The following is a 21,193-nucleotide window of genomic DNA, read 5'->3' as shown; positions in this document are numbered from 1 at the left end:
TGTTTTTAGTCTTTTCTTGAGGTGTATTAGGACATAAATTTTTCAAATATTATAACCGTTTTAAAAGCAGCACATTACAAACAGGGTTCCTAAATTGTGTCATTCTCATCCATGCTATTATTGTAAAGCAAGCCTGCGAACACATAAAACACTACCACAAAACTACTGGGACACTTAATATTGTGAATTTCTGTAATTTAAAGCAAGACACAGTAGGTAAATTTTTCATGCTCACACCAGACATTAGGAGGTTCCCTATACCCCTCATCACAGGAGTCGGAACTTCCAAGTCCTGTACTGACATTCTTCAGCCATAGCAGGAAAAAATGGTTTTGTGAAAAGCTCTGCAGTGAGCAGCAGTGATTCTGGAGACTTGCAGGCTAAGAGCATGAGCTGGCCTACACAACAGCATGAAAACTGTAGGCTTCCATTTGCTTGCAGCACCAGCTGCTAAGGGAAAACAGATTCTTCTCACCTCCAACTCCAATCTTCCCAACCAAGTGAAACAAGTGAAGTAATGGGCAGAGTAAAACTCAACAGCAGAAAGGCAAGGAGAAGAACAAAACAAGACAAGAAGGCTTTGGAAATGTCAAAACTCTTTCAAAGGGTGGCGTCTTGCAGTCATGTCAGTTGTTGCGCTTGCAGTGAACTGCACTGGGCTTAGAGATGTGGTACTTAAGCTATGTTGTAACCTACTGCAGTAATATTAAACCTGTTTATAGAAAGCTAGATTGCAATTATTATCTACAAATTTTCTGCCCACTTCTGACATGCCCCAGTTGATTCACTACCATCTCTGACAAAAACCAACCACTATTAACTAGAAAGAAAAATAGGAAATGTAAGGATCGTTTGTGACTTCTGCACTCAACAGATAATGCAGTGATACCTAGCTGTCACAGAAACTACAGGCTTATATTTTACCACAGCCAGTACCTTCCTCTCTACAACAAACCGCTTCCACAATGCTGATTTCACTGGTTTTGGGAGCTGCAAAAGAATGCAAATATTGACTAACAGCAAGCATAACTGAAACCATGTTTCAATGGTGTAAATCATTTCCACTTCATTTTGATAAAGCTTAGACAGCTGTAGCATAGGCAGAGACTTCATTTGGTAGCAGACAACCTGAAGTAGTTATACAGTCCCATTAGAAGAGATGTTTTGATGGTTTCAAAAGCTCCACAACATCAAAATTATTTTTAACTTTTGAGAGATTTTTTTTTTTTTTTAAATCAGATGGACCTCCTAGCTTCAATACATGGTTTATTGCAGAAGTCTGCACACATACTAGTCTTTCATGCAGATTATTGAAGCATATGATTACAGTGAACTTTAGTTAATTAAACTTTTGTTTAGAACATATTTTATTGACTACAACCTCACAAAGTCAATCTTCCACACATTCTCTTGCAAGAAAAAAAAACACTTCTGAAAGCTGCAACTTTTGAAGCAGAACATAATTAGGTTTATCTGCTATCTACCTCTCTTGATTAGCAGAACTCCAGAACTTCATCATTACCTTGTTCAAAGAAGCTCTTAATGGAATCTCATTAAAACAGCATTTTCCACAACAGGTGATGTTGCTTTAAAGATTTGGGACACATTGGAAGTGACTCATAAAACTGTATAGAGTCTTCTGCTGAATGGATATATTTATTTATTCACAGGAAAGTTAGAAGAGAGTTGGAGAATACTCAAGGGAAGAGTCTGTGCTGCACAGTGTTAAGTGTGATTTTTCCTTTGGCAGCAGCAAACCATTAGTTTGGCTCCACTGCTGGTGAAACCACAGCCTTCAAAACTCATAAGCAAGCTGTATTCAACCTGCCTCTCTCAAGTAAACCACATTTGAATTGTTATTGATGGACTCCTAACACATTTCTAGGAGCAGTGGGAGGCTAAATAGCATTTATGCCACAAGAGAAGAGTTGCTTTTCTGTCAGAGAACCTAGACTTTAGCAAAGCCTTTGTCTCTCACAATAGTCTCTTGGAGAAGCTGACAGCACATGGCTTGGACAGGCACACTCTCTTCTAGGTAAAGAAGTGGATCGAGGGCTAGGCCCAGAGCATGGTGGTAAATGGCATTAAATCCAGCTGGTGGCTGGTCACTAACAGTGTTTCTTAAGGACCAGTATGGGGGCTAGTCCTGTTTAATATCTTTGCTGATGACATGGACGAGGAGATTGAGGGCACCCTCAATAAGATGAAATCAAGTAGGGAGGAATCATCAGTCTGCTTGAGGGTACTTAGACCCTACAGAGTGATCTGGATAGGCTGGATAGCTGGGCTGAAGCCAGTGGAATGACGACACCAAGTGCCAAGTCCTACACTTTGGCCACAGTAACTCCAGACAACACCACATGTTTGGGGCAGAGTGGCCAGAAGACTGAAAAAGAACCTGAAAGTGTTGGTTGACTTCTGCCTCAACATGAGCCAGCAGCATGCACAGAGAGCTAAGAAGGCCAACAGCACCCTGGCTTGCATCAGAAATAGTGCAGCCTGCAGAAGCATATTGGCTTGTACTCAGCTTTGGTGGCCAAGGCCACATCTTGAGTACTGTGTTCGGTTTTGGGCCTTTCACTAGAAGAAAGACATCAAGGCCCTGGAACTTGTCCAAAAAAAGGGAACAAAACTGTGAAGGGATCTGGAGCACAGGTCTTATGGAGAACTGAGGGAGTGAGGATTATTCAGTCTGAAGAAGAGAAGGTTCAAGGGAGACTTTATAGCTGTCTACAACTGCCTGGAAGGCGGTTCTGGTGCACTGGGAGTTGGCCTCTTCTCCCACATGACCAACAATAAGATGAGAGGAAATGGCCTCAATTTACACTGAGGGAGGTTCAGATTAGATATCAGTCATTAGATATTCTTCTCTGGAAGAGTGGTCAGATACTAGAAAGAGCTCCACAGGGTTCAGGAGGTGTTCAAAAAACATGTAGGCATGGTATTAAGGAACATGATTTAGTGGGTAATATTGGTAGTAGGCGGATGGATGGATTGGGTGATCTTAGAGGTCTTTTCCAGCCTTACTGGTTCTAGACAAGAACAACTTCTCACTGGCTAGATTTGATTCTACAGAAATCAATTTTACATGTCTGATAAAGAATCACTGCCTTAACTATATACAAATTCTTTACATTCTGCTTTTTCCTTTATATAGTGCTAAGGGTACAATGTCATTCCTGATCAACACCCATTACAATCACTTATAAAACTTGGAAGAGGCCTTAAAATATCAAAGTCCCTAAAGACTATAAAAATATGACAAAAACCACAGCATTATGTCAGGAGCTAGTTTGCTTTTATTAATGATACCACTACAACCTTGTTGAAAATTTAGATCCAAAACCAAACAATTGAAAAGGCGCTTCACTTCCATTCAGATCTTATGGATCCAACACAAAAACTTCAGTGAGCCTGTACAAGAGAGGACCTGAATACGTATCAGGGTTTTTTGTTTTTGTTTTTTGTTGTTGTTGTTTTTTTGTTTTGTTTTTTTTTACAATGTTTTAAATCTATACATTTGGGAGAAAGAAATTTATGAGTTAACCACAGCAGAAACAGATCTTAATTTTCATACTGTGCTCTCTTCAGAACAGATGAGTAACTCACAACACCAAATTATTTTTAGCTGCTACTTGAACTGATGCTGCATTTTCACAGATTGCCCTGTAATTCCCTCTTTATGTGGGAGCTGATAGAGGCTTGAAAGGAACTTGAGAAGTCCACCATGAAGTCAGAAGCAGCTTAATGGACTATGTCATCAACTCAAAAAAAAAAACAAAAAATACAAAAAGCCAAACCACTTTATGTTTCTGACACTGTTTAAAAATCTTGCCCTTTCTCCTTCCCCTTACAGCCTTAAGTTTTAACTTACTTTATTGAAAAATCTTGATCCTAGGTATCAGTGAAACTTTCAATGTATACGTAATGTTGTGTGTGTTTCTACAATGCTGAAACCAACTGCTTATTAAGGATGAGAAAAAAGTTTATCACTATTAAGTAATTGCCAGGTAACCCAAAAACATATTTTTAAGTCCTTTATCCAAAGCAGTTACAGAGTTCTACTAAAAATAAGTGTGCCAATCTCATGCAAATATCACTTAAGAGAGAGAGGACAAAGAATCTCCACATAGAGACTGAAAAAAATTCCATTTGATATTCAGAAAAAGGCTAGGAATTCAGGTCTTCAGTCCTTGACTTAGTCTTTCAGAATGGAATCTGACAAGACCACAGAAGTTACCAGCAGATGTGAAATAGGAAGGCACTGCAATTCAACTAAATAAACATTTTATCAGCTACCACTTTTCTTTTTAATGTCCTCATGTAATTTAACAAAACCCAGATTGCAGTTCTTAACTGTTAACCAACCCAAGCAAAACAAAGATTTGGAGGAACTTGATAAAACTATACGCTCATGCCTTTTGCTTAAACAGTTTCATTTATCAAAACTTTCAGCTTCACCGATCTGCCCAACAATCATCTTTGAGCTGCTATGAAGAAGAGTAATGTTACCAGAATCGTCCCTAGATCACTAAGATGGATAGCAGATATTTCTGTGTTCTTTCTGAATTCAGCTGTACACACAGTAACTAACATACAAGTAGACACTCAATATACAGACATACAACTCAAAAGAAAAAAAAAAAAAAGCCTTACAGAATCTTCATTTGCTCTTGAAACCACAGGCTGACTAAGATGTGCTCTGCACTCATTCAGTTCTTTCAGAACTAATGTGTAGCAACCATTTTATAGCTACTGACTCTCCTTTGAACGTTTGCTGCTGCAGATTTCTTAATGCAGACACATTCCTGGCCTTCCAAGTGACTGCATATGTTAAAATGAATTTCATGTTTAACTTCATGTGCAGAAAACACACTATTTCCTTAATATGAAGTTATACAGCTAGATTTTAACCAAAGAGCAGGAAAGCTTTTTCCCTTCCACCAACATCAAGCCAGTCTACTTTACCTTTTAGTTTTCAACTAATTTTAATTCTTACCTTGAAGTGTTGAAAGATCAGTTTTGAGAAGATATTCAATTTTTAAAAAATGAAAAATACTAAAACTAGTTAGCTTAAAACCCAAAAGAAATACATTTGTTAGAGTGAAAGATATCGAGGCAGTAAGTGCAGAGATTCAGGACCATCTAAGCTGAGTGTTGCAACAGAACAAAAGTAACAGAGGACTGTGCGTGTCACTTTCAAGGACAGAAGATTTCTCCTCATTAAAAATACAGAATAACGTGTTACTAAAGCTCCCTCAACACAGTGACATACAACTATTTCAATAATACATCATTCCCATTAACAGTTTAAAAACACTTGTCAGTCACTGTCAGTGGGAAAAAAGAATCCATAGCCTTCAAAGTTCATTCTTATAGCTTGTATTCATTTTTCTGTCAATGTATGCTGCAAAGGGCCGCATTCATCATCTAAAATTTAACACTACTTTGCCGTTGTGGAATGTTTTTCAAGTACTTAAGCAATCTCCACTCATTATCTTTGAGAACATTTCATTTTGTTCAGTACAAACAAGTTTGCACTGCTAGATATCATGAACCCAAGAACGATAGTCAGCACTGAGTCTTCACTTCTTAAATCGAGTCAAATTTTTAAAATGAAAATCTTATGTGTTTTAGGCACTGTATCAAATTCTGACACTGCTGTTAATTTTACTGCGGTCGGTATCCTGCACGTACTTTATGTTTAGAAGATAGAAAGTACAGGGAGTATAAATGGCAGGGAACTCAGGCATTATTATGCAAAGCATACAACAAAATTATTTTTAATAGATGTTGATGCAAACAACAGAGAAATTTTTTTCCCACTCTGACCATATTCAGAGTTTCACAGGAAACTACTGCAACTACTTCTCAATGCTGCAAGACCTTAAGTACAGCAGCAGAGGAAAAGGAGAGGAAGAGCTGTGTCACTGACACCACTTAGGACATTTCAAAGCTTGAGCAACACCAGTTTTCCTGACAAGTCCCTACCAGTTTTTTATTTCCAACACTGCCTAGCTCAGAAACGGAGGCTGCCAAAGCACTTGTGCTTAAGTCTCTAGCCTGACTAAGGAGTCAGACAACAGCCTATGGTAATTCAGTGCTGGCCTGCTGCAATCATGTTCTCTGCCCCTTTCCTTGGAAAAAAACAACAAGAAAAAAACCCAAACAAACACAAAAACAATGGTTTGAGCACAAACTAAGCCACACTGAATAACTGACTTTGTCCAAAACTACACAGACATAATTACAATACTTGCCTCAAAACCACGTAGAAAACTTCACCAAATGATAAAAAACATATCAGTACAATTTTACTTCTCCTCACTAATACTGAAGGCACAAGTCAAGACAACCTTCTGTTCTGAGTTCAGCTGGGCTGGAGTTACCTTTTCCCCAGCAGCCCACACAGCACTTGTGCTTGAAGCAAGCACAGCATGAGCACCAGACAGTGTGGCACAGCACACAGTCTGGATCTCCAGGTGCCCCCAGGGTTAGCAGGTCAGAAACAGTGGGAACACAGGTACAACAGCTGATCCAAACTGACCAGAGGGACACCCCATCCTGTGTGATGCTGCGCTCAGCAAGGATAGAAAAAGGAGCTGAGATGCTCTAATTATAAAGATGTGTCATCTCAAGCATCGGCTACACGCATGAGGCCATGGCTCTCAGGATAGGTGGTTGGGCATCATCTGCTGATAGGAAGTAGAGAATAACTTTTCTCCTTTTACTTCTGTATGGATTTTAATTCCAGTAAGCAGCAAAGCTAAAAAAAAAAAAAAAAAAAAAAAAAAAAAAACAAACGAAACACTTTTTCCTCCTCTATCTCATTTCCACCCATCTTTCTAAGAAGGGGTAGAGATTAAGCAGCTGCGCAGTAACATGGCTGCCTTCCAGCATAACACCAGTTTCATTATTTGAGAGTATTTTACCTGAAAAGGCTTGACTATTTTTAATAAGCAGGAAGAGCAGGGAGCAATAGCTGAAGTAATCAATTCAGTCTTCTTCAGTTCAGATGCAGTGATGAACTCCTCCTAAGAATGTTCTGTTCCTCAGCAGGGCAAAAAAGCCTGTGAGCTGTCTACCCAGTACAGAGAAAAGAGTACAAGCTAGTGCCTGCCACCCCCAGGAGGACAGGAATGATGTGCAGCTGGGGCAGAGCCAAGGTGCTCAGCTGAACTCCCACCCTGCAGCTGGTCTGTGGAGTTACAGTCAGACATACTCAGAATAGCCTATCAGATAAACATCACCTAAACCAAAGACTGGCATTTGAATGACAAAAGCACACACCCTCATGGTAGAACTCTCATAGGTTACCCTAAAATCTACCTGCACCCATGACAGGGGGCAGTCGGCCCGCAGGCCGCTGGCCCAAAAGGAAAAGAAAAACAGGGAAAAAGAAATAAATACAGCGGCAACGATCTAAGGAGGCACACTTATTTACTAAATACTATATCAGAATACAGAATAACACAATATAATACAATATAATTGGAATTAAAGCTAACGAATCAAGTAAAATAAGAGAGAGTGAGTCCCGAAACCGAGAGGCCTACTGTAGCTCTAGGTGAAACGGCTGGAACGCTCCCACACGGCTCTCCCCCTGGCTGGCAAGGTCCAAGAGAGCGAGTCCAGCACTGAAGTGAGATTATATAGTCCTGGTCATATGACTGACCGTGGTGTTCCCTGGGACATTCAGTCTTCTTTTGTGAGCAGCAGATTCGTCAAAATTATCTATGCTTAACATGATGTTATGATGTGGAATACTGATAGCAAAATTACAAAATTGCAAAACCATGACAAGAACAAACAGTTAAAGGAATTAGGGAAGAAATAGCAAGGTTGGTGTATTAAAAGGAGTGTGGTCAGCAGTTTGAGGGAGGTGATCCTTCCCTCTGCTCTGCCCTGGTGAGGCAACATCTGTAGTACTGTGTCAAATTCTGGGCTACCCAGTTCAAGAAAGACAGGGAACTTCTGGTGACAATCAGTAGAGGGCTAGCTAATCAGATGACAATGGGCCTGGAACATCTCCTGTGTGAGAAACAGCTGAGTGACCTGGGCCTGTTCAACCTGGAGAAGAGAAGGCTGAGAAGGGGTCTTACCAGTAGTTACAAATATCTAAAGGGCAGCTGTCAAGTGGATGGGACCAGGCTCTTTTCAACGGTGTCCAGTAATAGGACAAGGAACGATGGGCACAAACTTGAACACAGAAGTTCCATCTGAACATGGGGAAAAAAATTCTTTACTGTGAGGGTGACAGAGCACTGGAATAGGCTGCCCAGAGAGGCTGTGAAGTTTCCTCCTCTGGAAATAATTAAAACCTGCCTGGATAATTTACTACATGACCTGCTGCAGTGAGGCTGCTTTAGCAGGGAGTTGGACTCCATCATCTCCATCTTCGAGCTCCTACCATTCTGTGGAGAGAAAAAAAAAAAAAAAAAAAAAAAAAAAAAAAGGATGTAGGGAAACAAAGTTACTCCAGACAGTAACTCCCTCTCCGGAGAGGGGGGGTAAGGGGGAAGGGAAGTTTTTTGTTTGTTTGTTTTTAAATTCCTTCCCACTCAAAATGGCATAAAAAGTAAATAACAGAAAAAGCCCTACATTTGTGCAAAGTGCACAAGAAACTTTAGACCGACGCTATTCTATCCTTACAATAATTTTAGTTTTTCCAGTTCTTGTCTTATTAGACAAGCTAACAATACTGGCTTAATTGTTTCAAAATATTAAAGAGAACATGAGAAGCATCCTGAATTACTGATATTCTGGCCCAACCACGTTAACAGATTTTCATCTTCACAGCTTTTCAGCAATTAAGTGCATCACTAGATGCAGCGAATAGCACAGACATTCAAATGTGCTTTTTACCAAAGCACATATGACATTTGTAACTACATTTTATCTTATCAGCCTGCTCCTCACAGGCCATGAGTTCGGGACCTACCAAGCTGTTTGTTTTGGGCATTGGTCACACTGCTCAAAGGAAAGATACCTCAGGCTTTTGGCAGGCTTAATGAAATCATTACAACAATATCAGCTCGATAGCTGATTTAAAGAATCATAAAGAGATATACATGTTTGTGTAAAATGTGCACTGCATTTTCACACAAAAGTCAACATTTGTATCTGTCTGACGAAATATTTTAGCAGTATTGCTTATTTTCCCCCTTTTTCTTATAAGGATTTAAAACAACATCTTTAAACTTACTTTTCAACCTTTTTTTTTCTTCTTTTCCCATGGCAACAGTAAAGAATTCTTCAACCTCACTATGCAAAGAAGTTCACATTATCAACAGAATAACAGTGCTTGAAAACTTAAATTTGTGATAAGAATTTTACCTTTAAAGCCATCACATTGATTTTTCATTTCCTCACAATTAGGTATATTGTTTTGCACATGTCAGAGAAGGGAGAGAGGAAGGTCAAAGTCGAGCAGTGTGAAAACATGCTTTATTTTCCACAAATAAATAGCATTTCACAAAGAAGGACGCCTGCAATTATCAAACTGTTTTGCATTTATGTTTCCTGGCCATCTTGCAGCAAGCAAGGACTGCCAAAAGTTAACTGTCAAGGCATTTTTTCACTGCATAATCTAATAACGTGTTACAGTTGAAGACAATTTCATGTAACATATGAATCACCATTCACTCATTCCAAGCTTGGTGTTAAAGAGATTATCAGTAGGTAGTTTTGCAAATTCTGTTTTTTTTGTGTTTTGTGTGTGTGTGTGTGTGTGTGTGTTTAAAGGTACTAAATAATGTTGAAAGCCAGACTACAGAAAAGAGCAACACCATCACATTACAACCATCTCATCTGTCAGCCCTAACAGCGCAACGTGACACCAGTTTAAGAAACATAGTCCTCAAAGAAAAATCCAGCGCAAAACCGTGGCACAAAAGGATTCAGCACTTACAAAACCAATTTTTTCTGCAACCCAATCCTGGACTTCTTGTTTTGTTTTGAATAACAGCAGCAAAGTTTTGCTATGCAGTGAGCTAATCCTTAAGAGTAGCCAGAAGACCTGAAGGTCATTACAGCAACAAACTGAAGTGACTCTACAGAAGACTGGTTTGATCTGACATCTGCTTTTCTGCTGTTTTAGAAATTACTAGCAGTTAGTGTCCACTCCTTGCTAGAGAAGGCCACCTTGCAGCAAACAAATCCTAACACATCAGGTGCTCATTTTAACATAAAGAACATGCACAACACAATCATGAAAACAGCTTTAAGCCTGTCAGTATAAGGTGAAAGTAGCAGAAGAGCAAAAGGAAACTCTTCAGGAAAAGGCAGGTGGAATGAGAGCAAGATCCACCAGCTTGCTGTTAGCTGCAACTCACTAGGGCTGTTCTTTCGCTCCAGACACTTCAACAGCATATATAAGATCTCCAAAGATGGAAGCCAGTATTTCCCTTCCTGACTTTGCTCAGTAAGATTTACACTTCAATGAAGTAGTCATGAAAATGTTTTCTAACCTGCCGAACACCAACAGCTTAGCTCAATCTTTGAGAAAAAGAAAAAAAATACCATTTTCCATTATCACAATCTGCTTGGCAGCAGCTGCAGTTAAAGTAAGTTTTGCGTACTTGAGCTAGCAAAGCAATTAACCACCTCCTGAAATTTCCTTTCTCAGCTCCAGATAGTTATTTCACCACATACTTAAATCCAATTTGTTAGAAAACAAGCCACTAAACAGGTTGTTTTTCCTTACCTTGTCACAGTAATGGTACATTGCAGGTTCTAGGGTAGGGCAGTTTAAGTCCATAAATGAACTGAAGATATGCTCTGCACTGAGACCATTGCAGAAAATTCCTCAGAATCCCTTACAACAAGGCACAGATGCCAGCTTACATATGTAAGTGATCAAAGCTGGTAAAAAAGAAGTTTACATATACCTAACTGCAAAGCCATCGGTTATCCCTTTACAACTTTAAGTATAGATGATAGCATTAACAACAAAGAGAGCATCAACAGCCAGCTGAAATAAAACAATAGACAAAAACAAAATCAGTAGGAAAAAAGATCAGCAGTAGATACATATGTAGTAATACAGTATACATAGTATAAGAGACAGTCGTGTGAATAGATAGCATGAAAGCAAATAACCACTGAATCGCTACTATGCTGTCAGGAGCCAAGTTCACACAGCACCATTTCATATGGACATTAACAGATAGTGCATATACTGCAGAACCTTTCTAGTTCACAACAGCAGATCAAACAGCATCAAGTTGAGAAGAAAGAAACTGTATATCAGCTAAAGCTTTTTACAACTTGCATTTTTACATCAGTCTTTTTATTCATTCCACATGAAAAACCGCCAGCTATCCATCATTAAAATATCTTTAACTTTCAGAATTATCAGAATTGATGGTTAATTAGCATGCAAAGTGATGACTTTATCAACAGAAGTCTACTGCCACATGTTGACACAAACTATTCAAACACTTTAGGAAGAAAATATCCTCAGAAAACATTCTGTCTAATGAGGAACATCCCATGCAAGGAATATTATCAAGTAAATAAATAAACATCACTGTTTTTATTGTGCCATCATAATTAGATTCTAGGTATACCTCAACTCTCCCCCAGTAACTTTTAAATGCAAAATCATTTTTATATTATGTTATTACTTCCTACCATGTGTTTCAAACACAAGACAGATACATGAACTGTAGAGTAGAAAAATGGAAGAAACGGTATCTAAATGCAACACACTAACTACTGCAGCATCCCAGCAGAACTTAGACTTGCATTTGGCTCCTCTCAGCACTTCACCAAGATTTACTTTTGGAGTCTGAACTATGGCATAAGAGACAATCAAGATAATTTACTGAAGTTATTAAACACACCTCAGTTGTTTAAGTACATGACACCTGAACTGATATTCTCCCCTTCTTCAGAACACAACTTAATGAAATATGTCATAGGAAACACATAACACTAAAAGTTGGGCTGACAAGGACAGAAGGGGACACCGCTACACAGCGTGCTCACAACAGATCACCTACAATGTAAGCACTGAGCAGGGTTTGTCTCAGGATATACCATATGTAGATCTCTTTGTACATTACAGGCATTTGAAAAAGTAACTCCTGAGGAAAGACAAGTGCCTTGCTCTGACTTTACAGTAAAGCTAAGAGAAGGGTGAGCTGCCTCCCCGCTGTTTGCATGTTAAAATTGTCAATCTCTGCAGATGGTGATAACGGATGACTAACTCAAAGGCTACTTGTCACAGGAGCAAGTGGCTAGGGAATCTGGGGTAAAATAAGCTAATGATGGTGGCTACTGAAGAAGAATCTGGAATATTTACACTTATGCTTATACTTCATAATCTTCCCATTCACTTTCAGAAACTCAATTCAGTATCAACTCTTCTTCATGACTGTAGAATAAAGACCCTAACAGAGTGGTGCTTTAGGAAGTCTCTCTCTCAATCTCCACTAGGCAAGTCATCTGAACCATTTTGTGGAGAAATGGAAGGAGGACATGCAACACTGGCACAGAGATAAAATGCAAAAATGACTTCATTTTAAGACCATAATCTATTTACATACTCAATTAAAGAATGTCTTATAAGAATACAGCATTGGTCAAACACTCATTTAGATCCCATTGCAATAATCCCAGAATATTTTTTTTTTTTTTTTTTTGGGGGGGGGGGGGGGTAAAATGTTATGGGGTTTTGTTCTTCTTTGTTTGTTTAATTAATTTATTTATTTTATTTTTTCCCAAAACACAAAAGCATCTGTGACACTTTTAAATTTAATCCATTTTTTAGATTACAACCACACAACCCATGGCCACATTAACAATTTCAGAATTTGACTATTGCAGATTGGAGGAAACATACTCCTAATAAACAATTTCTGGTGGCAGTGTCTATGCTTCTGCCGAAAAGATTACATTAAAAAACTGACTGCAACTAATACAGAACTTCCCACATCCACCAGTTTCAAGATAATTCAAGAATAGAACTCCAGGTGCTAAGAATCAATACCCTGTGGATCAATAGGCGTAGGTGACTTATGTCAAATGAGAGAATCTGAAGTGCAGAAAAGTAAACTAAAATTAACTTCACTAGCTATCCAGAAGCTTTTTATATGGTCAGGCAACATTTATGGTACCTCAGAAATAAGCTTATAGGGATCTACACTCATTTTCTTGTGGACAATGGCCAAGATAAGATGCCTGAACTTAGGGATATAAAACTTGAGTCTTCTGTGAAAATATTTGAAATAATCTGATCTTGGGATCACTCTCACATTATGGGAAAACACAGCAGAGATGACCTGCTAAAGCACAATGTCATTCTTAGTTAAGCATTTTAGTTAAGATTTGCACTGTATTCTGTAAAATGGTGATGATCATGTAATAATTGTCTGAATATGATCATGTAATAATTGTCTGAATATAGTATCCTACACTGACTGTCTGATTGAGTGAAGAGCTCTTAATTAAAACAGAAAAACTTGTTGACCGCTTGCAAGTCAGCAAATAACATGACACTCATCATAGTGACCTGAAAATATAACCTCCCTCCCTTAGTTAATCAAGTACAGCACAGCATATCGCTGCACACAAACTAAACACAGAGAATGCCTCCCACCTTAAACAGGAATGAATTGATGCTATTCCAAAAGCAAGGCCAACCTCACTTGCAAACATTATGGATGGTTATAGCCACCACAACACACGCCCTTACAACACAGGCAAAATTTTAAGTAACTGTCAGTCACAAAGGCAGATCATGAAGTAGGTATCTGTTAATGATGGCCTAAATACATGTCTACAGAGATAATAAGACATCTGTTTCTTGTCATTTTGAAGAGAGAGAAAGTAATGGTAGAACTAGTTGCACATGCCTATTTCTTCCTGATAGTCTCACTTGCACTGTGATGATGCCAACACGCACACTTTAGCTCCTTTTCACTCCAGTCCCCTGAACACGTTCCCTCGCAAGCTCTGCCAGTTTCTAACCACTGTCTGAATTAGAGGTAGTCATTAAAGTGTTCAGTAGTCATCTTTTCAACACAAAGAACAGTAACTCCAGCTCACCAGTTTTCACTCCCTCTACTTCTGGATGACCTGTGCTATCCCCCAGTTGCGAAGTACTTGTTCTGCATTAAAATAAATATCAAATAAATAGAGGAACTAATGTCATTATCATGCCACTGCTGTTTCATTCCTTCCTACAGTACTGCAATATGACTTGCAAGACTTCCAGTTCTCTGCAGAAACAAGTTTCAATCAAACCTCCAGTAGCAAAGAAGGCTTTCAATCTCACATGATCTCACCACACTGTGTATTTTGTTATCATAGTCTGTTGATTTAAATATAAAGTACTTATATTCAGTAAAACTAATTCAAGAATCTAACTCAGAGTAGCAATCTTTTTCTTGGCCACTTAAGAGTAGATTACAGAACAAACCAGTGTTTACAGCACATCTTCATTCAGACGTGAAACAGTGTCACACACCATAACAGCAAGGATTGCTTTTAATGCAGAATAATCCTCTCGTCTCCTGTTTATTACTCGTACTTCCATATATCGTCTAAACTTACAGTCTAACACACAAAGCTTGTGTTTTTAAAGAGGCAGGCATGAAGAATATGAAACCATAAACTTACTTCAAGACAGAACTCCAAAAGATGTCTCACATAAGTAAAAGATCTTAGACACGGGCAGCTTCCTGGCTTTTAGCTTACTTCAGTCAAGCTGCCCTGAGTAAGTTTTCTCTGCATTTCCTTTAAACCCAACAATGTACCTAACCTAGCAAGCTGGAGTGGTTTAAAACATCATTATGCATCCTTCCTAGCAATAACAAAAACAAAACCATGTTCAAATCACTGAACTAGTCAGGACTATGACAGCCTTTTGCACCTTCAAACACCACTATCAGCAGAAGCTTTTACCTCTACTTCCAATTGTCTGTCAACTGGACAACATCTCCAAAACAATGACAACAACAACAACAAAAAAAAAAAAACACAAAGAAAACGTTTAATACATATAAAGACTATCATTACATTTTCCTTACATTTGTAAGCCAACATCTCTCAAGACAGGACAGTAGCTAAGAAGTGAACTTCTACTGACGTGCATACTTTCCAAAGCATTATGTTCACATTCACTTTGCAAGCCATATCTAGCTCAGAGCTTTAATGGCAGTGCTTCTACTTCTTCTTACAGAAAAGTCAGTGTTTTATTCTAGAACTGCTTCAGTCTTGGGAGATCACTACATGCCTTTTTAAGAGAAATATATACATATATAATAAGAAAGACAAAATCTAAAAAGGCCATCTAGATTAAACAGTCATTTGAGAGAAAAAAAAAAAAAAAAAAAAAAAAAAAAAAAAGGTGCAAGCTATTAAAGCAAATGTAGAACTTCACAGAATCACAGAATTGTAGGGGTTGGAAGGGACCTCTAGAGATCATCAAGTCCAACCCCCCAGCCAAAGCAGACTCCCTACAACACGTTGCACAGGTAGGTGTCCAGGCGGGTCTTGAATATCTCCAGAGAAGGAGACTCCACCACCTCCCTGGGCAGCCTGTTCCAGTGCTCCGTCACCCTCACTGTAAAGAAGTTCATGCGCACATTCGTGCGGAACTTCCTATGCTGAAGTTTCAGCCCATTTCCCCTAGTCTTGTCCCCACGCACTACTGAAAAGAGACCAGCCTCGCCACTACGGCTCCCACACCTCAGGTATTTATAAACCTGAATCAAGTCCCCTCTCAGCCTTCTTTTCTCAAGGCTAAACAGACCCACTTCCCTAAGTCTCTCCTTGTAGGGGAGATGCTCCAGGCCCTTCACAGTATCACAGTATCGTGCGAGTTGGAAGGGACCTTAGAGATCATCGAGTCCAACTCCCAGGATTCGAGCCCTCTGTGTAGCAGAGCAGCATTTGTGCCACTTACGCCACAGGGGGGATTCGAACCCCAGGCCTCTGGTGTTGCAAGCAGCAACTTATACCACTGCGCCACCAGAGGCACACACTTCACCATCTTTATGGCCCTCTGCTGGACTCTTTCCAAGAGATCCCTGTCTTTTTTGTACTGGGGGGCCCAGAACTGGACACAGTATTACAGATGAGGCCTCACCAGGGCAGAGTAGAGGGGGAGGATCACCTCCCTTGACCTGCTGGCCACGCTCTTTTTAATGCACCCCAGAATGCCATTGGCCTTTTTGGCTACAAGGGCACACTGCTGGCTCATGGCCAACCTGTCGTCCCCCAGGACGCCCAGGTCCCTCTCAGCAGAGCTCCTCTCCAGCAGGTCTTCCCCCAGCCTGTACTGGTGTATGCAATTACTTTTTCCTAGGTGCAAGACTCTACACTTGCTTTTGTTAAACCTCATCCGGTTTCTTACTGCCCAACTCTCCAGCCTGTCCAGGTCTCTCTGAATGGCAGCACAGCCTTCAGGTGTGTCAGCCAATCCTCCCAGCTTCGTGTCATCAGCAAACTTGCTGAGGGTCGACACTATCCCCTCATCAAGGTTGTTGATGAAGATGTTGAACAAGACGGGACCTAGTACAGACCCCTGGGGGACACCACTAGACACAGGCCTCCAGCCGGACACCGCACCGCCAACGACAACCCTCTGCACTCTGCCAGTCAGCCAATTCTCGACCCACTTCACCGTCCACTCATCTATCCCATACTTCCTCAGCTTTGTTATAAGGACGTCATGGGGGACTGTATCAAAAGCCTTACTGAAATCAAGGTAGACTACATCTACCGCTCTCCCCCCGTCCACCCAGCTAGTGACATCTTCATAAAAGGCCACCAGGTTGGTCGAGCACGACCTCCCCTTGGTGAACCCATGCTGAGTACTCCTGATAACCTCCTTTTCTCCCAGTTGCCTGGAGATGGCATCCAGCACAAGCTGTTCCATCACCTTCCCTGGGACAGAGGTGAGGCTGACTGGCCTATCATTACCTGGGTCTTCCTTCTTGCCCTTTTTGTAGACCGGGGTGACATTGGCCATCCTCCAGTCTTCAGGCACCTCCCCAGTTCTCCAAGACCTCTGAAAAATTACAGAGAGCGGCTTAGCAATAACCTCCGCCAGCTCTCTCAGCACCTGAGGGTGCACCCCATCAGGTCCCATGGATTTATGGACATTAATGTTTCCTAAGCACTCACGGACCACCTCCTCCCTGACTAAAGGGAAATCTCCCATTCCCCAGATTCTCTCATCAACCACCAGGGTCTGGGATTCCTGGGGGAGAGCCCTTTCACTAAAGACAGAGGCAAAGAAGGCATTCAGTATTTCCGCCTTCTCAGCATCCCCTGTTACTAGAACACCCCCCTCACTTAGTATGGGGCCCACATTCTCCCTAGCCTTCCTTTTGCTGTTAACGTACTTAAAAAACCCTTTTTTATTATCCTTTATCTCCTTAGCTAGATTCAGCTCCAGGTGGGCTTTAGCCTTCCTGGTTGCATCTCTGCAGTCCCTGACTACATTCTTAATATTGTTCCCAAGTGGCCAGACCCTTTTTCCACATATTGTGTACTTTCTTCTTTCTGCGGAGCTTGCACATGAGTTCCTTACTCATCCACGCAGGTCTCCTGACACCTTTTCCTGACTTCTTAGTTACAGGGACACACCGATCCCAAGCCTGGAAGAGGAGCCGTTTGAATGCTAGCCAGCTCTCACAGGCCCCCTTGCCTTCTAGCACCCTGGCCCACGGGATGGCCCCAAGTAGGTCCCGGAGGAGATCAAAGTTGGCTCTCCTGAAGTCCAGGCTAGCAATCCTACTTTTTGTTTTGCTTCCTCCACTCAGGATTTCGAACTCCACCATCTCATGGTTGCTACAACCCAAGTTACCCCTGACTTTTACTTCCTTAACGAGTCCTTCCTTGTTGGTGAGAATAAGGTCCAGCAGCACCCCACCCCGCGTCGGTACCGTGACCATCTGCATTAGAAAGTTATCTTCAACACATTAACTTGTTGGCAAAAAAAACTTTACCTATGTCTCAAATATAAAGTTGAGAGGTGACCTTCCCTTAATGCTTCTACACAGTCAGTATCAGTAGGCTGGGCAACTGCAGCAACTACAGAAGACTTGGGTGGAAGAAATGCTGGATGCAAGCCAGCAATGTGCCCTCACAACCCAGACAGCCAACTGTATCATGGGCTGCACCAAAAGCAGTACGGTCAGCATGCTGAGGTGATCCTGCCCAACTGCTCTGTGCTGGTGAGGCCTCACCTGGAGTACTGCATCCAGATGTGAAGTCCTCAGTACAGGAGAGACATGGAGCTGTTGGAATATGTTCAAAGGAGAGCCACAAAAATGATCCCCGCCCATGGTGACACTCAAGGTCAGGCTGGATGGGGCTCTGACCATCTGACTGAGCTGTAGGTGACCCTGTTCACTGCAGGGAAGTTGGACTAGATGACCTTTAAGGGTCCCTTCCAACTCAAGCAGTTTTATGATTCGATTCTATACTAGCAACTTCAGAAGATGGTACTTCACATTCTTCTAAGAGCAGAAGTTTTTTGAGGCGTGGTAATTACCAACACCTAGAATGGCAGAAGTTAGTATACTCATATTGTTACAGGTTGACTGCAACACAACATTTTAAAAACATTCAGTCTTGATTTTCTATGCTGACATCAGTCACCAGATAAGGTTGGCTACATAAACCCATGTACAGAAATGAAACAGATTTCCATCATGTAGTATTTTACAAAATGCTTTGAAAGCTATATCCTTCCAAGCTCCCAGTTACAGTACCCTTATACATCTCTTCAGTAAAGGGTCAAGTGTTTTCCTAAGTACATGGTCTCACTGAGTACCTTCGATTCTACTCTAGTTCTGCTTTCTCATAAACAGACTGTAAGATAGCTGTGAGAACAATCTAAATTGAAGGAATCACAGAATGGATTGACTTAGAAAAGACCTCAAATATCACCTACTCCAAGCCCTCTGCCATGGGCAGGGCTGCCCCCACCAGCTCAGCTGTCCAGCACCCCATCCAACCTGGCCTCGAGCACATCCAGAGATGGGGCACCACAGCTTCTCTGGGCAGCTGTGCCAGGGCCTCACCACCCTCTGGATAAAGAATTTCTGCTTAAGATCTGTCATAGGTTACCCTAAAATCTACCTGCACCCATGACAGGGGTATAGACAGCCTGCAGGGCCGCTATCCCAAAAGGAAAACAGAGAAAGAGAAAATAAATACAGCGGCAACAATCTAAGGAGGCACACTATTTTACTAAATACTATATCAGAATACAGAATAACACAATATAATGCAATATAATTGGAATTAAGGCTAACAAATCAAGTAAAATAAGAGAGAGTGAGTCCCGAAACTGAGAGGCCTACTGTAACTCTAGGCGAAACGGCTGGAACGCTCCCACACGGCTCTCCCCCTGGCTGGCAGGATCCAAGAGAGCGAGTCCAGCACTGAAGTGAGATTATATAGTCCTGGTCATATGACTGACCGTGGTGTTCCCTGGGACATTCAGTCTTCCTTCTGTGAGCAGCAGATTCGTCAAAATTATCTATGCTTAACATGATGTTATGATGTGGAATACTGATAGCAAAATTACAACATTGCAAAACCATGATAAGATCTAACCTAAATCTCCCCTCCTTAAGTGCAAAACTGTTCTCCCTGCTCCTATCACTATCTACTGGTACAAGAAGTTGATTCCCCTCTTAAGATCCCTTCCAGTATTGTAATGCCACTATCAGGTCTCTTCTGAGCCTTCTCCTGGCTGAACAAAACCTGTGGAGGGGTGCAAGGATTTTATTTCATTTTGTCTCCAACCAAAGGGATGTGTGAACTGCACAGCACCCTTTAAGGAATACACAGGAAGCTTCACCATACAGACTCCTATCTGACCTGCCACTAAAAATAAATAAATAAATCACTACCTAAAGTTCACAGCTGTCCTACCAAATGGTAACAACAGTTTAGAAAAAGCAAAACAGCAACAACAAAAAAAGCCACAGTACCTGGTAGCTAGAAGACTTGTAACAATGTACTTAGCAGGCTTCAGAGAGGGAATCAGTTTACACTAGAGGATCAATCTACGGATGAGACGAAGTAGTAAAGATGAACCTAAGCTTGAGCAGCAGCTCAACTTCTCTCCCCCCCTTTTCTGTTTTATAACACAAATCTTTTCACACATAAACTTAACTGATCTGTGAGACTCCAGAAGACAGCTGTGAAAGGCAATCTGGAGAAACACTGGAAGTATTAGCTGTTTTTCTTGGATGTTCAAGAGCATATAGGGACCATGAAATGGAATTTCTCAGTCCTGGCTCCTCAGACACATCTATTTCCTGCAGAGGGCAGGAAATGGCTAGGCTGCTTCTACACAAAGCCTGCATACAGCGATACTTCCATACTTCCAAAAATACTTGCTTAGCAGCAAAAGACGACCCAGGCAGTGGTAACAGCAGACCCCCAATGCGCCTCATTAAGGTCAGGGCACGGACACTCCGAAGGAACACCTCTCTCTTTGAGTCTCGAAGGAACCAACCCAAGTCACTAAAACTTGGAGAAAACCACCAGAAGCTGACCATGCGAAACGCGCACACCCACACACCTCGGACTAGGCGCATCCAGCCACTCCAGCACCGGCAGCACGACTTTATTTTCCGTTTATCGGGGGCTCCGGGCTCCCCCACACCTACCTGCGTGCCCCCAGCCCACAGGAGGGGCTGCGCGGGGATGGCAGCACACAGTTCCAATAAACCCATACATAAGCCCCGAGCTCCCCGCCACCCCCGACGGCGCACACAAAGTAGACGTGCAGCCCCTCCCCCCCCTCCCCGCGGGCCGCACAAACCCCACGCACAGGCCGCCCCCCACCCCGGGGACACCGCAGGCCTCGGTCCCACTGACCTGCCGGGGTGGGGGGCGGCGCCGTGTCCGTGTGCGGGGAGGGGCGCGGTCTCCGGCCGCCGGGGGGGTCCGCCGCTCCGCGAGCCGCCGGCGCCCTGCCCTGCCCTGCCTGTCCTTCGTTGGGAAAGGGAGGGCGAAAGAAGGGGAGGGCAGGCGGGGAGGGGGGGGGATACCGGCCCCTCTTCCCCTCCCCTCGCGGAAAATGAAAAATAAATAAAAATTACAAAATAAAAAGTAAAAAAACGCTGTGTGTGAGGGGGTTAAAATTAAAAGGCTCGGCCCGGAGTTTAAAACAAAGAGGCGGAAATAGCCGAGCGCGGCCCGAGAAGAGCCGAGT

The 21,193-nt window shown here is 41.8% G+C and overlaps 1 protein-coding gene across 3 annotated transcripts in view; it reads right to left on the bottom strand.

The window, feature by feature from the left end:
- Window positions 1-20,980, bottom strand: part of PCGF3 (polycomb group ring finger 3) — a 55,909-nt gene extending 34,929 nt beyond the window's left edge. Inside the window, exons 1-2 of one of the 3 annotated variants that reach the window (XM_072360454.1) lie at window positions 20,857-20,948; window positions 19,962-20,036 (exon numbers count right to left, since the gene is read on the bottom strand). The gene's annotated coding sequence lies outside the window, so the exon portion shown is untranslated. Of the gene's footprint in view, window positions 1-19,961; window positions 20,037-20,856 lie in introns of all 3 variants that reach the window. The other 2 variants (XM_072360452.1, XM_072360453.1) reach the window with 2 other exon arrangements.
- Window positions 20,981-21,193: the final 213 nt, after the last annotated feature.

Source organism: Excalfactoria chinensis, chromosome Z, assembly GCF_039878825.1.
Source record: "Excalfactoria chinensis isolate bCotChi1 chromosome Z, bCotChi1.hap2, whole genome shotgun sequence".
NCBI classification, from domain to species: domain Eukaryota; kingdom Metazoa; phylum Chordata; class Aves; order Galliformes; family Phasianidae; genus Excalfactoria; species Excalfactoria chinensis.
Note: the sequence above shows the minus strand (reverse complement) of the source record. Positions and strands in the feature narration are given on the sequence as shown.